The sequence below is a fragment of the Ursus americanus genome, chromosome 5 (assembly GCF_024610735.1).
Source record: "Ursus americanus isolate L20-20 chromosome 5, mUrsAme1.1.p, whole genome shotgun sequence".
In the NCBI taxonomy this organism is placed as follows: Eukaryota; Metazoa; Chordata; class Mammalia; order Carnivora; family Ursidae; genus Ursus; species Ursus americanus.
In genome coordinates, this window is record NC_142131.1 from 66,445,946 (window position 1) to 66,466,338 (window position 20,393).

The window sequence follows — 20,393 nt, forward strand, 5'->3', positions numbered from 1 at the left end:
GGTCTTATCAGTATATTTTAGTTTATCAAACAGATTAACATCTAGTTTGTGCATTTGCTTTATTCTCTGACACGGATGTATTTTGTCTTTTTTAAATCAAGACATCTTGTTCAAATATTTTTGCTCAACTTCGGATGATGTTCCAGAAGAGGTATGAAAGAGGCTCTGTGAAATATTTCTGGTGCGATCTAATGAGTCACATCAAGAACAGCATGCAGGAATACCTCATTGTTTCTCAGCACATTGAAAATATTCAGAGCATTAAAGGAAAAAGAATTTGAAGCACTCCATGCCTGTTTTCTGTTTGTTAGGGAAATTTTGGCAATAGCCACAACTGTTTACTTGGGGGAACATGAGTCAGTCTAATTTAACATGATGTCAATGTGTTTTGGAGTAAAAAATGTGCACAGTATATCATGAAATTATGCTCTGGCACTAGAATCAAATAATGTCAGAGCTGAAGAGCATCCAGCTTAATACCCATTTAAATGATGAGAGCGTGGGGACCAAACCTGGTGAAATGGTTTACCCAAGATCAAATGACTAGTCATTTGCAGAGCTTAGTTGAATCTGACTTTATAATCTCTGTCTCCTGTTCTTTCTACCTTTCCATAAAGATGGTGATACACTCTCTCTATGGTCCTTGTCCTCATATTTAAAAGATGATTTTGGATAAATATTTCCATTGTATTAAGTATATCTGAATATCAGATAAATATTTCCATTCCAAAGTGTATCTGAATATCAAGTGAAAGACTATGAAAAGTAAAACCAAGGCCAAATTATTAGCCAGCATATAGAACTTCTGTATCTCCTCTCCTAGCCAAAAAAAATTAAATAGACTCTTCCGGTAAGTAGGAAGAATTCTTGTTTCTTTGAAGTTTGCATCATGATTTTGAGACTGAATTTGGCCTAGCTTAGAACCCATTTCTGTAACAAGGCAGTACACATTAAGAGAAAGGTGTAATGGAAGATCAAGGAGAAGGGATTGAAGTCTTGCAAAGGGGAAGCTGAATCTCTCGGGTAGAAATACTTAAAACCATTTCTTTGAGTCGTGGCACACTGAGGGGGTGGAGAGAGGAATTTCCACAGGAGCTCTGGGCACAGCAAGCAAGATTACCTTTTTTCAGATCACTAAAACGTGTCACACACACCTGGGTTCAAACCTGGCTGAGTCACACAACTGGTGCTCTTAATCTTAGTTCTTATTTTCCTTCTCCAAAAAAATGAGTAAAACGATAATTGACCTTATGGCGTTGTAGTAAGCTCATGGCAAAAATCAGTTTTAGTTTTATACACTAACAACAAACTATTGGAAGGAAAAGTTAAGCAAACAATCCCTTTTACAAGAGTATCAAAAAGAATAAAATAGGAACATATTTAACCAAGGAGGTGAAAGATCTGTATACCAAAAATGATGAAAACATTGATGAAAGACAGTGAAGAAGACTCAAATGGATGGACTGTGTTGATGAATGGAAAAAGTTAATATGGTAAAAATATCTGTCCTACCCCAAGTGATCTACAGATTCAGTGCAGTACGTATTAAAATTCCAATGACATTTTTCAAGGAAATAGCTAAAACCATCCTAAAATTTGTATGGAACCGCAGGAGACCTTGAATAGCCAAAGCAGTTTTGAAATAGAAGAACAAAGCTGGAGGCATAACACACCCTGATTTCAAACTACACTGCAAAGCTGTAGTGATCCAAAGTCTGGTAGTAGCATAAAAACAGTAACATGGATCAATGGAACAGAATAGAACCTAGAAATATATCCCCACATTTTGGTCAATTAACTGATGGCAAAGGAGCCAAGAGTATGCAAGGGAGGAAAGGACCATCTTCTCAGTAAATGGAGTTGGGAAAGGTGGAGAGCCACATGCAAAACACTGAAACTGTACTGTTATCTTGCATCATACACGTCAACTCAAAATGGATGAAGGACTTCGACATAAAACCTGAAACCATGAAACTCGAGAATAAAACAGGGGTATACTCAACATCGGTCTTGGCAATGATTTTTTTGGACTTTACCAAAGGCAAAAGCAACAAAAGCAAAAACAAAAACAAAACAAAAACACAACAAATGTGACTCCTTGAAGCTAACGAGGTTTTGCACAGCAAACGAAGCCATCAACAAAATGAGAAGGCAACGTATGGAAAGGGAACAAATATTTGTAAGCCTCATGTTCAGTAAGGGGCTAATATCCAAAAGACCCAGTCAGCTCCTGTAACTCGATAGCACAAACAGAAAACCAAAACCAACCAAACAACAACAACAACAAACCAACCCCAAAACAAAAAACCCAAATAGCGTCATTTAAAAATGGGCAGAGGAACTGAGTAGACATTTTTCCAAAGAAGACGTAGAAATGGCCAACAGGTACATAGAACGGTGCGGAACATCACTAATCATCAGTGAAATGCAAATTAAAACCACAATGAGAAGAAATAACAAATGCTGTTGAGGATGTGGAGAAAAGGGAACACTTGTGCACTGTTGGTAGGAATGTAAATTGGGATAGCTGCACTGAAAAACAGTATGGAGGTTCCTCAAAAAATTAAAAATAGAACTGTATGATCCAGCAATTCCACTTTGGAGTACGTATACAGAGAAAACAATCTTGAAGCGCTATCTGTATTCCTGTACTCATTTCAACAGTATTCACAATAGCCAAGGTAGGGAAACAGTCTAAGTGCTTCTGAACCAATGAATGGATAAAGAGATGGTGGGGTGCACACACATACACACAATGCAATATTATTTGGCTTTTCAGAAGAAGGAGATCTTGCCTTTTGTGACCACTTGGATGAAACTGGAGGACATTATGTTAAATGAAATAATCCAGACAGAGGAAAACATTGCATAGTTTCACTTATATGTGGAATCTCAAAAAAGTGACTGAAAAAGTTGAACTTCTAGAAACAGAGTAAAATGTGGTTGTCAGGAACTTTGGGGTGGAGAAATAGGGAGAGTCTGGGGAAAGCTTGTAAACTTGTGCTTGGAAGATCTAAGGAGCTAATGTATAACATGGCGTCTATAGTTGATAATACTTCATTGTCCAATTGAAATATGCTAAGAGGGTAGAGCTTCAGTGATCTCTCTTACACACACACACGCACACACACACACACACAGTAAATATGTGAGATGAATGTGATAATTAACTTGACAGTGGGAATCCTTTCACCATGTATCCATATATCCTCACAGTGTAGGCTTTCAATAGAACTGAAAAGAAGTGAAGAAATAGAATGTTCTAGAACATCAAGAGGCAGGTCCTGTTCCTTCACCTTATTGGCTGCAGGCTGGCCTCTGACTCAGCTTTGACTTTGAACGTGGCGGGAGTGATGTGTGAGTTCTGGGACGCGGGCTTCCAGAGACCATGTAGTTTCCGTCTTTGCCTTGTTGGAGAGCAGTTCTGATTGCCCCATGAAAGGAAGCTGATTGAGCTTATTGAAGGAAGCAAGGCCACACAAAGGAGAGAGAATCTGCCCCAGCCAACAGGCTGGCAAGCTGCCAGATATGTGAGTGAGGCCATCTCAGCTCTTCCAGTCCCGTGGACCCACCAGCTGAATTGTGCCCCGTGTGAAAACCCAGGTGATAAATTCACACCTGCTGCATGGCCACGCTCACACCTGGGAGGGCATACACACACTCTCTTGGCACGCAGGTGTTTGTGAAGTCGTGTTCCCATCCCACCCACAGTTTTTCCTGAGGCTGTTTCTTTTGACAGCTTGCTGCATTCAGAGGCCCTATACCTCTCCTCTCCCATCTACACAACTGGGGACACCAAGTATGAGAGCTACTGGTGGGGTGACATGGCACTTGCATTACGTGTGAGGGTTTCAGCTCCCTCACAACTTCAGCCAAAGCTGCTGTCCACTGAAGGTTATAAGGATGGTGTAATAATAGACTGAATTAAGAGAAAAAAATGATACATGAGGTTGGGGTTCCCTTTTGTAAGTCCCATTAAGACATCCTACATGGTGCTTTTGAAGGACGGCCCTATCACAAAAGAAATTTTCAGTAAATGGGACCTATTCTGGCTATTAATAATTATCCACTAATAATTCACAGGGTGTTTTACAGTTTATAAAGCAGGCTCAACAACTTTATCTTAATTAAATGTCAAAATAACCCCTCGGGGAAATTATTTTTTCCATTCTATAGAATATGGAATAATTTAACCTGTAGTCGTATCTTGTTTAAAATCATGGGAACCTGAGGTTAGAATCGGGGCTCATAAACGGCTCTTTTGATGCCATTTTAAATTTCTGTGCTCCTTCTATTGAAGAGACATGTAAATATATAATATCATAGATATCATTAGGGATGGGGTATTAAAGCTTGGTTTTAACTAGTGAATTAATAATTTTTTTCAAGTTTTCCTCTTGACTTGGCCTCTGTGATGTTCCCTCAGTGTATTGTGAATTAACATGATGTCTGATTCTCTGACGTCCTTGCTCTGAGAGGAACAAGAGTTATCCCCAGTGAACTTCTCATGTTCTTACCCGTTGCAGAATGACGTGGTGCATATTGTCACAGAGGTCTGGGCAGTGTAAGTGTCTTCTTAGGCAGCTGTCTTACTGTGGTGAAGCCTCTACTGACTCTTCATCCTCTAGGAAGCACAGAAGAGTCAGGGCAAGATATTCCCAGAGGCAGTGGCTTAGAGTGCATGTCCCTGAAAGGTTTTCTGCAAAAGACTAAGATGTGATCACCATCAAGGAAGTATAAAGTGAAGCCTCAAGGAGATGACCACTTCACATCGAGTAGGATGGCTATAATCGAAAGGACAGAGAATGTGTTGGTGAGATATGGAAAAATTAGAACCCTCATACACTGCTGGTGGAAATTTAAAACAGGGTAGCCCCTTCACTTCAAAAACACTGGCCACTGGTCACAAATCTAAAAATAGTTATTCTACAACCCAACAATTGACTTTTAGAATTGAAATGACGTGTTCCTGCAAAATCTTGGTACACGGATGTTCGCAGCAGTGTTTGTCATAATAGCGGAAGAAACAGAAGCATTCCAAATGTTCATCCACTGATGAATGGAGGAATGCAATGGGCGGGGAGGCCCATACAGTGGAATATTACTCGGCAGTGAAAAAGAACGGAGTGCAGAGACATGCTACCACATGGTTGAACCTTCAAACATTGTGCTAAGTGAAAAAAGATATAAAGGCCATTGATTGTATGATTCCATTTATATGAAATGTCCAGAATAGGTAAATTCGTAGAGACAGTCGGACTGTAGGGGAACAGAGTGGTTGGGCGGTGATGACGGAAGGGTGTAGGGTTTCTCTTGGGGACGGTGAAAAGTTCTGCGGCTGACTGTGGTGATGGATGCACAAGTCTGTGAATAGAATAAAGCCCCTGAATTGGACGATTTAAAGGGATAAATTGTATGATATGTGAATTATCTTTCAATGGAGCTCTTAAAAAAGAAGAGAGACTAAGGCATTGGCTAAACATAATAGGTCAAAAGCTGATCTAGGACGAATATTGTGATGTTGAAGGAGAATAATAGCTATAAAGGCTTGTCTCTGGGCTTCAAGTCTTGGACGCTGGGTTTCAAACCCTGGACCCCTTTACTCAGGGAGAAGCTCTGGGTTTTGAGTTTCCTTCCAACTGTGGGTGGCTGCCCCAGGGTGGGGGGTGGGGGTGTTAGAGTGAGATCGTGGACCAGCCTCTCCTCCCCACTTTGATGTGGGCCTTGTCTCATTGGCCTGATGCATGGAAGTTACCCAGCCAGTTTGTGACATTTTTTCCTGAGGACATGGTTCCACAGACACTGTAGATTCGGTGTGTTGATGGGAGGAGGGGAGTTCAGGATCCTTCCGTGTGAACAGGAACTGTGCTCAGTGGTCTGGGTGGGTGGCACACTTCTCACCAGGAGGAAGTAAACATTTGGGCTCCTGCACGGGCCGTGGGACGAGGTGGGTGAGACAAAGGGGAGAGAGCTAATGTTGATTCAGATTAGCTCCTGTATTCCGGGCACTGCATTAGGCTCTCTGCCTCCCTTGTAACTCTCACAGTCTTGCGGTAAGATAGGTATTGTTATTTCTAGTTGGGAGTGGAGTACTTTGAGGCTGGAAGAGAGTAAGTGGCTGTTCACCTGGCCCACAAGGGGCAGCACCGGCATAGAAAACCAGATCTATTTCCCTCTAAATCCTGTGACTTTCTCCCCTGCATATCTATTAGCGCGATCCCAAATCCTTGCTTCAGAACAATGTAGGAAATTGACAAGCCGGAGTCCAGGGGCGGCAGAACGGACAGACGCTCATCCAGAAATACACCAAGGTTCCGCTGCCCCGCCGTTATCAGGTTCAAGGAATCACATGCACCTTTACTTTAGGAGATGAGGTCCTGCCCTGCTGCCCAGAGATGGGGACCCGAGGGCATCCTGCTGACCAGTACCCCACCTTCGCTTGGCGACCACATCTGATTGGTGTCCTTTGCAGATGGCCGAGACAGTAGCCCTTACGGCTAATTGCCTCCTTGTTTCTGGGGGTCCCCACAGCACCCAGGGCCTGCTTTGTGTCCCAGGGCTCCAGGCAGCTGCTGTGAGCTCAGAGGTCAGGCGAATGTGGGCCGCGGACCTGAGGACACCTGCCTCTTGCATGCAAAGGTGGAACAAATGACAACATTTGTTGCCTTGGATCTGAGCAGCCCAGGCAGCATGTGAGGGCCTTACAAGCTCTGCTTTCTTCCTGAGCATGGGTCCCTCTTTTCATATCTGGAGCAGGGAACAGATGTTTTATCAAAAGACACATTTAAAATAAAGATAATTATGCAGTAAGAGGCTTAATTACATCAGCTTATTCAGGTCCACTTAATTGCTTGACAGCCCGAGTGCCTCCCACTTATTTGCCGCAGAGGCGCTCATGTTTTGCTGGTTTGTCAAATTCTTTGATGGCTCGAGGAAGATGTTATTGACTTAGCAATTCAGAAAATATCAATTCCTTATATACAGCTGGTAGAGGAAAATGTAAATATTTTTAACAAGCAATAAAGGATCATCATTTTCCTAGAGGTGGCTTACGGTGTCCTATAAATGATTAATAACCTTCGGAATGACTCAGAGAGGTAAGCCTGAACCAGACATTTCATCTTGTCTCCTGGTCCTCTTTGAAACCTTGCTGTCAAAGGAAAATCCCAGAGAGAAGGTGATTTGCTAATTTAAGGAATCCATTTGAATCAGGTGACAATGAAACAATTGACCAAAAAAAAAAAAAAAAAAAAAAAAGGCAGTCGTTTGGTGCTATTTCCATCTCTCCCTGACCTCAGAGGCATAGATCAGTTCTGTTTCAGCCTGGCGTCCTAGTCCCCATGCCTCCCTAGCCCACCAGCCGTTTTGAAGCCATATTTTCTATTTCTGATGCCTCTGTTTTCCCTCACTATTCATTTCTTCCACCACAGCTTACATCCTGACTCCTGCCCACCCCGTTTTGGTGTTCAGAAAAACAAAAGTCCAACTCTGCTTCTTTTTAGTTCTTAGCTCCCTAGGTGGTCTGCAACACTGATGTAAACCCTTCTATCCTGGCTTGCAGGATATTGCCTCCTCCCAGATTTACCCCTTGGATCAGGCTGGATACCAGCAGGAAACAGATGGCATATCCATACTGAGAAATCCAAGGGAGTGTAATCGAGGGGCTCTTGACGAAGGTGGGGAAGCCTGCAAGGATGGGCCAGTATGCTGGGAAGAGGGATGGGGGGAGCTGTGAGCACCAGCAGGGCTGAGAGGTGGGAAACACTGAACTGCCACGTGGGGAGAAAGGACCCCCCAACAGAAGTGGTAGCCTTCAGAGAGAGAGAACTAACCCGCAGCAACCCAGTAGGGAGAGATTGAGGGGCATAAATACTCCAACTTCACTTTCTTCCCACCTGTAATTTTGGCCAGTCTTCCCAGGGGCCAAATCAGCCCCATTGCCGGTAGATAAGGGAGCCCCCGGAGGCAGCTCATATAGGTCAGCCTCCGGGCATGGAGCAGGGTGGGAGGTGGCTTTGGAAGGGCAAACCCCACTACATCCCCATCTCTCTTAGGTTTTCTTATTAGGACCACTTACAGGCTCTTCTTCCTTCACCATGTCTGTTAAGTATAATGTTCCTGAACGTTCTGCCTGCTCCTCTTCTCCTTGTCATGGACAACCTGACCTAGTACTTGGCTTCTAACAGTATCACTGTGTTGAGAATTTTCAGGCCCCTATCTCTCCTTTTCTTCCAAGCTCCATTTGCTGGATGTGTCCATATTAAATGACTCCCCCCCCCCCCCCCCCCGCTGCCATTTTAACACATTCCTCTGGAGTTCCTCTTTCCCCCATTTGGCTTCTCCTTGAACTCTATCCTGGGTTAATGTTCTCCTCCCAGACTCTAGGCTAAAATCATCATACTTATCTTTATTTCATCACTCTTACCCAGCCATTTGGCTACCAAATTCTGTAAATTACATCTGAATTCTCTCCAATATTCCTTTCTTCCTTTCCATCACTCTGGGCAAGGCCACGGGTCATACTCCCATTTTTTTTTTTTCTGGCGTGTACTCTTTGGTAATAACTTCCCTGCTTCTCGTCTTTAAATTTTATGTGATGTCTTCCACGCTGCTTCTCAAGTTATCTTTCTAAAGCAGTGTTTGTCTTGTTAAACTCTTAAGTAAAAGCCTTCCGTGTCTTAACATGACCTGAAGAATAAGGCCAGGAGCTCAGGATGGTACCCATAGCCCATTCCGTCATAATCCCAACCTACATTTCTAGCCTCACAGCTTAGTGTATATCCTTTTAAGTAATTCATCCTTGTACCTTCCTTCCTTTTATCAAGCTACTCCCTCTGTCTTCACTTCTCCTTTAAATTCAGACATGCAGATGTCAGTGTAAATGAGGGAAATGGCTCACACAGTGCACAGGGATTGAAGAAGATCCTGGTAATGGGAGCAAACATGCCACTGTCAAGGTCCTAGTTTAATTCGGGTCCTGTGGATTGTTGCCATGTGGGACTGCCGATCCTTTGTTTTTAGATGTTTATTTTTTAAGACTACCTGAAAATGTGAATTTTTGTATGAGGCTCCCAGGCGTGTATCTGTAACCCACCAACAACCATGTGAGTTGATCTTGTGTCCAGGATCCACTTCCATTAGAGCCACTCTAACAGTTTCAGTCCAACGGAATCCTTGATAGGCATATCAGGGATCCCCTAAAAAGAACAGTTTGAATGTTTCATGTACTAACAGAAGGTTCCAGACCCGACTGCTCATTATCCAGGGAGGTCAGTGGCCACATCCCATGTGCTGCATGTTGAAAATAGAACAACATGGTACGGGAAAAAAGAGGGGAGCAGGGTAGCCATCTGATGAATTTCAAATGTTGGAAGTGGAGGCCTGCTCACACTGTTGTCTCCTGAGAGATTTGGGGGAGGCCACCCATTTTCCCAACATAGGATGGCAAAAACAACTATTCGTGGAGACCCAGGGTTTAGTAGGTCAAGGAAGAATGCAATGAAATGCTGTTTCTCTAAAGTGCCATGATGGGTGATTTGGAGCTTCTAACAGGATGAGCCTGGATGCAAGACTGACCCCAGCTTCCTGAACACTGGATCCCTCTGTCTGGCAGCTTAATCAGTTGCGGCGTTTCCAGCGCTATGAATGAACTCTTGACGGGGTGGATTATGTAGATTTTTCTGCCCTGAATTCTGCGTTCTCATAGGATCACTGGAGTAGAGTGGATCAGCACCTTGATTAGAGAATTAGAAAATATGTTAGAGAACTGTGTGATGAGTTGTGCAGAGCGTTAGAATCTTCTAGTTCCTTGGACTTGATAGACCTTTACAAGGCTAGAGTTTGGCCCACACTCACACCACAGTGCTTAATCCTCATCCTGGTGTGGGTACGTGTGATGTGCCCAGACAAAGAACTGCCTGCTGGGTCTTTTGTGGGTACTTGAAAACAGCATGGGTCACCAGGCAGGGGCAAAAGTGTCGGTGGTGTGGAAAGGCCAGGTCTCTAGTGCTTGGGTCAGCTGTCTGAGAGATACCCTGTGGGCCACTGGAAAAATAACCAACGCCACTGGTGGGGGAACTGCCTCCTCCTGCTAACCCCTGTACTCCTTCAGGTTAGTCCTTACAGGACTGTATGTTAGATCTTGCGTCCTCTCTCCTCCTGTAGTCCTGAGGATGCATGGACTTTCTTAAATGTCACACTTCATGCTCTGAACTTCACCATCCCTCCGTTCTCTCCTTGTCCAGGATAACTTTTGCAGCCCTTGTTGTGAAGGAGGATTTTCATTTCCTGGAAGGACCAGTCTTCTTAATCTCAGATACTTGTTCCAGCTTTCTTCCTTAGATGTTGAATGCACTGTTCAAATACCTTCATGTCCACACACATGTTCATCATCACTTGGTACAGACTGCTAGCCTGATGGAACAATGCCAACTGGTCCCTCAGGAATGCCCTAGTCCTACGCATCCACCCATAGTACAACCAGTCTTGCAACTAGCTCTTCTCTCATCTCAGGTAATCAGCTGTGGAAGTCCCAGACCACTCAGGAGGATTTATGGGACATATTCTAGTAATCCTAAGAACTGTGTAAATTATAATCTGCCTGTCCCTGAGCCCTAGGAGAAATCATTTGTATAAGGTATGGCATCTAACTTTATTCTCCAGAAGTATCCATGCATACTTAGGCACTAGGGACCAGTGCTATAGAACTATTACTCCCTTTCCTGACTGTCATGAGAGGCCTTAGAAGCTCTCACACTCCGGATCTCAGCTCCGGGGCCCTGGGAATTGCTTTCTGCTCCACCCCAGACAGGACTATAAAAATAGAGCCAACGATGCTTTGTAGCACATGATAGGAACGTGTGATAGCAAGTGGTGGGCAGCACTTCCTATTCCAGAGTGGTTCTCTTCTTACCCTCTGGAGATAATCCCCTTTCCATCCTTCCCAGCTCGGTTCACATGACCACTTGCTTTTGTGAAGTGTTTCCTCACACCCAGCCAGAATCGATGGATCACTCTTATGAGCGTGTATGGGCATCTACTACTGAAGGGGAGGGAGAGGATGGGTCCCAAATTATACAGAGACGTTACAATGTGACGGATCATGTGCGAATAAGAAATACTACCTTGTTTAATCCTCACAGCCACCTTGTCAGTATTTTTTACCTCCATCTGCAGGTAAGAAAACTAAGGGTCAGGGGCTCCTGGGTGGCACAGCGGTTAAGCATCTGCCTTCGGCTCAGGGCGTGATCCCAGCGTTCTGGGATCCAGCCCCACATCAGGCTCCTCCACTATGAGCCCGCTTCTTCCTCTCCCTGCTTGTGTTCCCTCTCTCGCTGGCTATCTCTGTTAAATAAATAAATAAAATCTTTAAAAAAAAAAAAGAAAACTAAGGGTCAAAGAGGTATGAGAACTTGCCGAAGATCCCATAGGTATCGAGTAGGAGAAGCAGCGTTCATGCAGGAGTCTGTTTCTGATGAAAGGCCTATGTTTCTCTCTACAACACATCGTTCGCCTGTTTATTTTATTTCCTGTACAGTATAGTTTGTTTTTTACCTCAGAGTTGCCAAGTCCCGTCCGTCAGGGCTCAGGGTGGTTAGGATAATTGTGTGGAGTGGCCAAATGTAAATAAGCAAAGAATGAGCTGGCCAGTGCACGCCGGGCTTGATGCATTCAAATTAGACTCAACGAAACAAGCGAACACAGCGGGGCTTTAGACCAAATTTGCTTTCAGGATGTGAGTTTGTAAATCCTGGTTAAACACCAGATTCCATGGCTAAACTAAGATCTATATGGCTGGGCATTTAAAGTACTCATCATTGCAGACTCTCAGTACCTTGTCCAGGCCTCTTCACTAATTAGAAACATAGTCGATTTCTAGTCCACTCAGTTAAATGAAGAAATTAAAAACTTGTCTTTAATCTTTAAATTGGTTTTCTTCTACTTGTGTTTCTGTAGAAGTATATCTATACGAAGGTAATTTAAAACTGTTAAAAGGTTTAGTTAAAATAAGTTCCCACCTCCCAACCCCCAGCTGCCCTTCTAGAATTTTGAAGTGAGCGTCAAGACACCAAGGCCAGAAGTTATGGATTGGGCTGATTCCTTGTTGTTGGCCTCAAAAATCACAAAAGAGATGTTTGGTTTCTCAGTGGCTCTGAGTTTAGGGTCTGTTCAACAGGACACAGTGGTTTTAGCCCTGAAATGTATTTTGTTTATTATCCACAAGCTCTGTTTAAAATGAGGTTATTACACAGTGAAGCCTTGTGTGGAGCTGACGTGTGCCTCATGAGGAAGCCTGTGGGAACAATGGCGCTGGCCGGTTCCTCATTCTGTAGGTTGCCCAGCCCCACCAGCCAATACATCAATCTAATTGGCCTCGAGGAGCAACTTTGGTATGTGGTTTTCAGAAAATGAAAGAGAATCGCTCCGAGGAAGCCAAGATCCAGAAGGCTCTGTCAATTACTGTTGGTTTTCTGACAGGGAAGATTTATGGGTGATCTTATTTTACAAAAATTATGAAGCCTCTGAACTAAAAATAAGTTCCTAGACCTGTACTGAAGGATGAAGAGATTATTTCATCATTCAGGAATTTGTTTCCATTCGCGTTCAACTGCTTTAGACTTCATATGAATTTATACACACTAGTTTTCTCAGTATGAAGTCCAAGGTTGTCCTTAAATTAGAAGGCCCTACTCAACACGAAGTTACCAGATTTCTCTTAAAGGAGGAGAAGGGTAATTGTCCTGTAATGATTTTAAACTCATGCTCAAGGGGAAGAGTCATTTCAAGCAAATACTGATAAATCGTGGGACTCTTTCCAATAAACTTTGAGGTTTCGACATCATTTCTTATTCTGTGGCTACATTAAGCACTATTTTTAAGGGTAGCCATAAGGATTGACCATGCGCAATTGGAAATCGTAAAACTGTTTTCCCTATGTTTATTTAAATGTAATTAGCACATGTTTTGAATTGAATTTTGTACTACTTTGCCCAGATTTCTTCAAGGAAACTTATTTTTAGACGTCTCTAGTATACTAATACATAAAACAATCTAAGTGGCTAACATTTACTGCTTCGTTTTTACATTCCAACTTTTTAGCTTGCATCTTGGGACTTTCTGAGTGAATCAAAAACATGTCTCCATGTCTTCCAGCAGCATTTGAGATGTTCTGACTTTTCAATTGATCCTTGGATTTTGATTCCCCAACTTTTACCCCATATCCTGACTCCAAAACTGGTACCTCTCTGTACCTTATTCTCTTATTGTACTTGCATTATATTTTTTGGTGGTTATATGAATGTTGTGTTTGGATTATTATAACCATGTAAATCTACAAGTAGGTAAGTATGTAAATATGACCATATATGCAATGACTTCCATGTTATATTTAATGGTTTTGAAATCCTTTTTATGTTTCCTGAAATACTCATTTGAATGTTGTAAGCTGGGCATGCCCTCTGCAGCCCGTTCTTTGTTTCCTTACGTTTGGTCACTCCACACTATTATATTACCCACCTAATCCTTAAAGAAATTGTTTTTTGTGGTCCTGTCATCCATACTAGTAATTTTTTTTAAAGATTTTATTTATTTATTTGACAGAGAGGGAGGCAGCCAGCGAGAGAAGGAACACAAGCAGGGGGAGTGGGAGAGGAAGAAGCAGGCTCCTAGCAGAGGAGCCTGATGTGGGACTCGATCCCAGGACCCCGGGATCACGCCCTGGGCTGCAGGCAGATGCTCAACGACTGAGCCACCCAGGCACCCCCCATACTAGTAATTTTTGAAAGAACTCTGAAACTCCTTTCCATTTACTCTAACACATGAAGTTGTCTATCAATTCCTTTTTTTTTTTTCCTCTTAGAAATTCTCTCCTGAAACTATCTGTTATCCCTCTCTGATCCATTGCACAGCTGTTGTCCTGGAACTTCTGCTCTAGGAAGTGATAAATTACAAGCCTGCTCAGTATCCTTTACCCTTTCTTGAATCCACTCCTCTTGCAATGTGTCTTTGCAGATTCGCTCATCCAGCAGTGATATTTATGTCCCTTCTCTTGAATCTCGGCTGGCTTTGTGCCTTGCTTTGGTCAGTAGAATGCAATGGAAGTGACAGTGTGCTTCTTCCTCTAGGCACATTTGATCTCTTGCTCTTGGAACCCTGCTGCCCCCATGACAAAAATCCCAGCGTAGTTGGAGAATGTGCAACCCTGTGAACAAAGATGACCCACCTTGCTGAGGTTGTTCTAGACTAGGTTGTCCATAGATGACCCAGAAGTTGACTACAGGTACAAGAAACCATCCGGAACCAAAAGAAGTCAGCTAAGCCTAGTTCACCTTGCCAACGTGCAGAATCTTGAGCTGAATAAGTAGTTACCATGTCAAGTAACTAGTTTTGGAGTTGTTCTGTAAACTTGGGTACAGCTGGTTTCAGGAGAAGTGTTAGGTGAATTTATGGGAGGAGGAAAGACAGCATCTTCAGGATACAGTTATGGTATTGGTGCTCCCTAGGCCCCAGGAGCTGAAGATTCTCAAGTATGAGCAGCTGCTTTGGTTCAAAAATATGTTGAAGTGTTTTTTTTTAAATGAGATATAATTCAGATATCATAAAATTTACCCTTTTAAAGTGTACAAAGCAGTGGATTTTAGTATATTCATAGGGTTGTGCGACCACCACCACTATCTAATTCCAGAACGTTTTAATCACCCCTGAAAGAACGTCATACCCATTGGCAGTCTCACTCTATTCCTCTCTCCCCTCAACCCCTAGGAACCACTCATCTACTACTGGTCTTTCTGAATTTGCCTATTCTGAACATTTCATATAAAGGAATCGTATAATATGTGGCCTTCTGTGTTTGGCTTCTTTTGTTTGACACATAGTTTTAGCTCTTACATTTAGATCTTTGATCCATTTTGAGTTAACATTTGTGGATGTTGTGAGGTAAGGGGTCTGACTTGATTCTTTTGCAAGTAGATGACAAGCCAAGAGTACTTTTCTAGCTGACCATATTCTGTGCGGAGGTGAAATTCTTCCCTAAGAAATTCTAGCACAAGAGGCAAAGGTAGCAGTCCAAGCTCAGAAGTGTTTTCTAATAAGAAAATGTGGAGTCTGCAGGACAAGACAGACCTGACCCTCAGACAGAAGGGAAAAGGACAAGGGAAACTAAGTAGTTAGACACAATGGGTACAAAAGATTGACATCTAAAATAATACCTGGTGATTGGATTCCTGTCATTTCAAAGTCCCTAACTTTGTAAATAAGCAACAGTATCTCAGATGCCCTGTGAGAAATGAGACATTAAGAGTGATCATCACAGAGATGGTGAATGAATAGTGCCAAATTTTTCCTCTGTGACCTTCAGTAACTCTGAAAATGGGTTGTCAGATGATACTTTTGCCTGCAGTAACTGTTCTAAAGACTAGAGATCATCTTGTTTTCTCAATGTGATGGTTGTGGAGCCAGGGCTATAATTATCTTCTGTATCACATTAAATGTTCAGTATCTTAGGAAAGGGATTGTGATCCCTCAATTTATAGTAAGAAATATCTGTCTGACCTTCATCCCTATTTTTGGCACAGAGCTCATAAAACTCTTGGAATTTCCTAAGTGAAGAGAGCAATAAAGTTGTCTTCTGTTCTATTAATGAGATGACTTTGGAAAGCACCAGAGTCTAGGGGCCAGTTGCCAGCGGAGCCAACCACATGATTAGAGGATTGGAACTTTGAGTCCCACCCCCTGACCTCTGGGGAGGGAAGAGGGGCTAGAGGTTGAATCAGTTCCCATTGGGCAATAATTTAATCGATCCTGCCTATGTAATGAAGCCTCCATAAAACACCAAAAGGATGGTGTTGGGATAGCTTCCAGGTTGGTGAACCTGTGAAGATTTGGGGAGAGTGTCATGCGCACAGAGAGCATGGAAGCTTTGTGTTCTTGTCCCCTACCTTGCTGTATGTGTCTGTTCCATCTGACTGTTCCTGAGTGACACCCTTTAATATCCTTTACAATAAATGAGTAATCTAGTGAGTAAATGAATTTCTTGAGTTCTTTGAACTGCTCCAGTAAATTAGTTGAACCCAAGGAGAGGTCATAGGAACCTGTGATTTATAGCTGGTCAGGCGGAAGTGCAGGTAACCACCTGGACTTGCTGTTGGCATCTGAAGAGGAGGGTGGTCTTATGAGACCTGTGGAATGTGTTGCTGTCTCCTGGTAGAAAGTGTCAGAATTGAGTTGAGTTGCAGGGCACCTAGCTGGTGCTCTCTGTGTTTAGAATTGGGTTCAGAATCTGTGGGATGGAGTCAGAGAATTGGCACTGAACTAATGCCACTTTTGATGTATAGAAGAAACTGTATCCAATACAAAGAGATACGTCCCAAGATGAAGCTGCTAAAGGAACCACTTTCCTGAGGCACCAAGAACTCCTCTACCTGAAAGAGGAAAGAATCCTAAATTAGAGAGGATGGAATTTGAACTTGAAGAATTTCACACATAGGACCGTTAACTCACTAGGTCCAAGAACCTTGATATTTAACCTTCATGCCTTTGAACTTCAACCTGCCAAATATTTTTACACACAGGGGCAAAATAACTTGATTTGAACTTTCATCTATTTGCAGTGTAATGCTTTTGAATTGTAATGTGATAATGGGAGGGTGTGTATATTAAAATCTGTCTCATCTCTACATTGTTGACATTTTATTATTGGAGTATGTTTATGCATTTTTTATTGGACATTTTTGTGTTATCACTTAATGTTATTACTAACTCTCATATATTATGTTAGACAGTGTCTAGACATTATATAAGGTGAGAAATAGAACAGTAAAGAGCTTTTCAACTTCAGATGCAGCGGGGCTTTGAAGATAATTACTATATTATTGAAACTCATTTTAAAGTGTTCTTGTGCGGGGATCAGTATTGCTCCCCAATGATCCCAGGAGGTTACCCAAATGTGAATGGTATTGGGAGAATGACCTTGTGAAGATCATTCTGGTATTGTTATATGTACCTTTTTTCACCCCCAGTGTGATAGTCCCCCACCCTTCTCTACCTTCAACTGACCATATACTTCATAGTTAAGCACAATGTATTAAGGAAAAATCCCAGTGGTAAGGAATTTTAGGGAGAAATCTTTCTTTGCCATTCCAGATGTTCTGTCCCTGTAGGGGGAGATCTCCTGTAGTATAATTCTTGCCCCCTTTCACACCTTTTGCTCATTCCACAAAGGAGGACCCAGGTGTCTCACTGTGTGGGGCTTGGTTTGTCAAAAAGAGCATTCAAAAAGTCAGCATTCCAAGAACATCAGGCAGAGCTTCAAGGTTTATGATAAAGTAGCCTCCAAGGTCCCAGAATGTCATGTCTGTTATATTATATTCATAAAACAAGTCACTAAAGCCAGCCTGGGTTCCATGGGGAGGAAAATAAGATTGCATTTTTGGATGTGAGAAGCAGCATGCTTGTCTAGGCAAGGTAGGATTGATGGCGACCATCTCTGGAGACTTTCTACCATACACGTTCTACCTTTTCCCACCAATTAAGTCCAACCTGTCTGTGCTTTGTGATTAACATGTTTCTTATAAACTACATACAGTTGGGTCTTGATTTTTTTTTTTATCTAATCTAATAATTTCTGCCTTTTAATAAGTATGTTTAGTTCGTTTACATTTAATATAATTATTGGTATAGTTGGATTTGAATCTCCCATGTGAATGTTTTCTATTTAATCCATTTGTTCTTTTTTCTGCTCTTCCTCTTTTCTGTCTTCTCCTGAGTGAACTGCATTTATCTTATTCTCTTTTGCCGTGTGTGTTGTCTGTATAATCTCTTACGTTAAATTTGCTTTTAGTTATTGCTTTAGAGTGTACAATATGAATTATTTGTCATCTACTTCAATGTACAGTGTAAGAACCTAAAAATAAAATAATTCCCTTGATCCCATCCCACACTGTGTCCTTCTCATTTCATATACCATAATCGTTGTTAGTATTTTCGCTAATAAATACCAAAAAAATTTAAAAATCATCTAGTTATGTTTGTGTATGTGTACATAAATAATTTAATACATAATGTCATGTAATAAGAAATCATCTATGTGTATAGTACATATTACATAAAACATATATGTGTGTGTATACACACAAAACTATAGCAGATAGATAGATACCATCTCAAGGGGTATCTCTTTCTGATCTACTTCCCTGCCTCTACTCTTTAGGTCCACTACTCCTGAACACTCAGTGAAGACATATGGAAAAGACATGGCGAGTGATTAGAGACCTTTGTGGCTTGTTGAGGCTCCTTTGGATTGTAATCTGTCTTACATGAGGCTATTAAAAGCTCTTTAGAATTTTGGCTACTCAGTCTCTAAGTGGATTCCTCCTCCCGCTGTGGTTCTGCCAGGTATGAGAGCAATAATAAATCTTTTTTCTCCTACCAAAATTTCCTAACTTTGGATTTGAGTCCATTTGGATTTCTTTGTGTTCTCTTCTAATGGGTTTTTTTGTTTTTTTTTTTTTTTGAAAACTCTGATTCTGGAGCTTTTTCAACCTTTTGTTGCTGTTAGGATGAGAGTTGCTGTGTCTTGCTCCTTTTTTTTTTTTTTAATTTATTTGAGAGAGAGAGAGACATAGCATGAGTGGGGGAGGGGTAGAGGGAGAGGAAAGAGAGAATCTCAAGCAGACTCCCCACCGAGCATGGAGCCTGACTTGGGGCTCAATTCCACAACCCATGAGATCATGACCTGAGCCGAAACCAAGCAGCAGACACTCAACAGACTGAGCCACCCTTCTTGTTCCTTTCTATATATGAACTAGAGTAGTAGTTTCCCAGTTCTTTAGAATTAAGAGACTTCACATTTAGGGTTTCTTCACCTTCAAAGGCTTTCACTCTCTAATTTGTTTAACTCCTATTTATCCTTTCAGTGTCAGCTTAAAAATCATTTGCTCATGAGACACTTCCTCTCATCATCTTTTTATTTCTCTTCCAACTGTAAATCATTTTCTCTGTGAGATTCTCAGTAGTTGTCATAGTGATGAGATTAATACTCTGTAATTAACGTGCCTATTGTAACCCACAGAAAATAGGGATGAAGTGGAGGAGAAAGGTTTTCAGGACAGTACTTGTCTTTCATCTGCTTTGCATTTCTTTTCTTATCTTCTATCAGTGACCCGTTTCTTTGGAGAAATGATTCTCCCAGGTTCTGGGTAGACCTCCGAGGCTATTATTCTACAGTGACTCTGAGCCATACCTCTCTCCTATTCTCGGTGGGCAAGTGATCTAGGCTGAGCCAACCACAGTACCCTACTCCTAATACAATATGGGTATTATTCAATACTCCTCAGTTGCAACAACAGTATCCCAACTTAAGCTTAACCAATGCGGGGAATTCATTTGTGTATGCATCTGAGAAATTTAAGGAGCTTGGTTCAAAAATTGAATCACAAGCATTTTTTTTTCACCGTGCTTCATTTCATTGACTAATGAAAAGGAAGAATGTTAACTTTCAGTTGTTGCATTATTTTAAACATTATATTATCTCACAGGTTCCTTATGGGCATACTTGGTCAATGGATCTAGTTTCATTATTAATTCTTTGACAAGCGGCCAGTGTCAGTATCTGACAGTTGAACGGTTGTATGCCTTCATTCTGGAGATAATATCCTGTATGCTAAGTGAGAAATACCAGAACCACTGCAGCTTATTAATGAAAACCAGATTATTATGAAGAAAACATATTGGTGGGAATAATAGTTTCTTTGATTTGTTTCAAATGGTGTAGTTTTATGGATACAGCGGCAACTTAGTGCAGACTGTAGTAGATCTCTTTCTCAGCCTTTCTCTCTTTTCACTTCTCCCTTCTTGATCTCTTCTCTCTTTTCTCTCCCTTAGGACTTTCCTTCCTTTGCCTTCTTCTTATCCCCATCTTTTCTCATTTCCATCCCTCTTTATTCCATACGCGTCATTTCACTTTCATTAGAATGCATGTAAAGGAGTCAGTAAACCTAGATAAACTGGCAATTTACTAGGACAGGATAGGCCACTGAAGAATCCCTGAAACATTAGAGCCTCTTGTGGGGGTGGGCCAGTTTCTATTCAAGTCGTTCAGTGGCAGAGAATTCCCCTGGATGAGGATCTGGCTAAGCCCGAGAGGCTCTGGGGGCAGGGCTGCCACCTTTCCAGGGCTTTCCAGTTGGTGGGTTGTGATGATAAAACCAGCTCTGAGTACAGGAGATTTTCATTTGATGCGTGGTCTGAGCGTTGTGGTTATGAAATATTTGCTGCTGAAAGCCAAGAGCGTGGATACACAGATCCCGGACAGCTGAGTTATTGCAATCTACTGAACACGAGGAGAACCAATTATGAGTCAAATGTTCCTGTTGAATATCCTGACTCAGGGCAGAGGG

The 20,393-nt window shown here is 42.0% G+C and overlaps 1 long non-coding RNA gene across 2 annotated transcripts in view; it reads left to right on the forward strand.

Moving 5' to 3' along the window:
- LOC123790412 (uncharacterized) overlaps window positions 1-20,393 on the forward strand; it is a 599,635-nt gene that overhangs the window by 182,304 nt on the left and 396,938 nt on the right. The window contains exon 3 of one of the 2 annotated variants that reach the window (XR_015724594.1): window positions 18,206-18,390. The exons of the other annotated variant lie outside the window; for it this stretch is intronic. This is a non-coding gene — a long non-coding RNA (uncharacterized LOC123790412). The remainder of the gene's footprint in view (window positions 1-18,205; window positions 18,391-20,393) is intronic. 2 annotated transcript variants of the gene reach the window in all.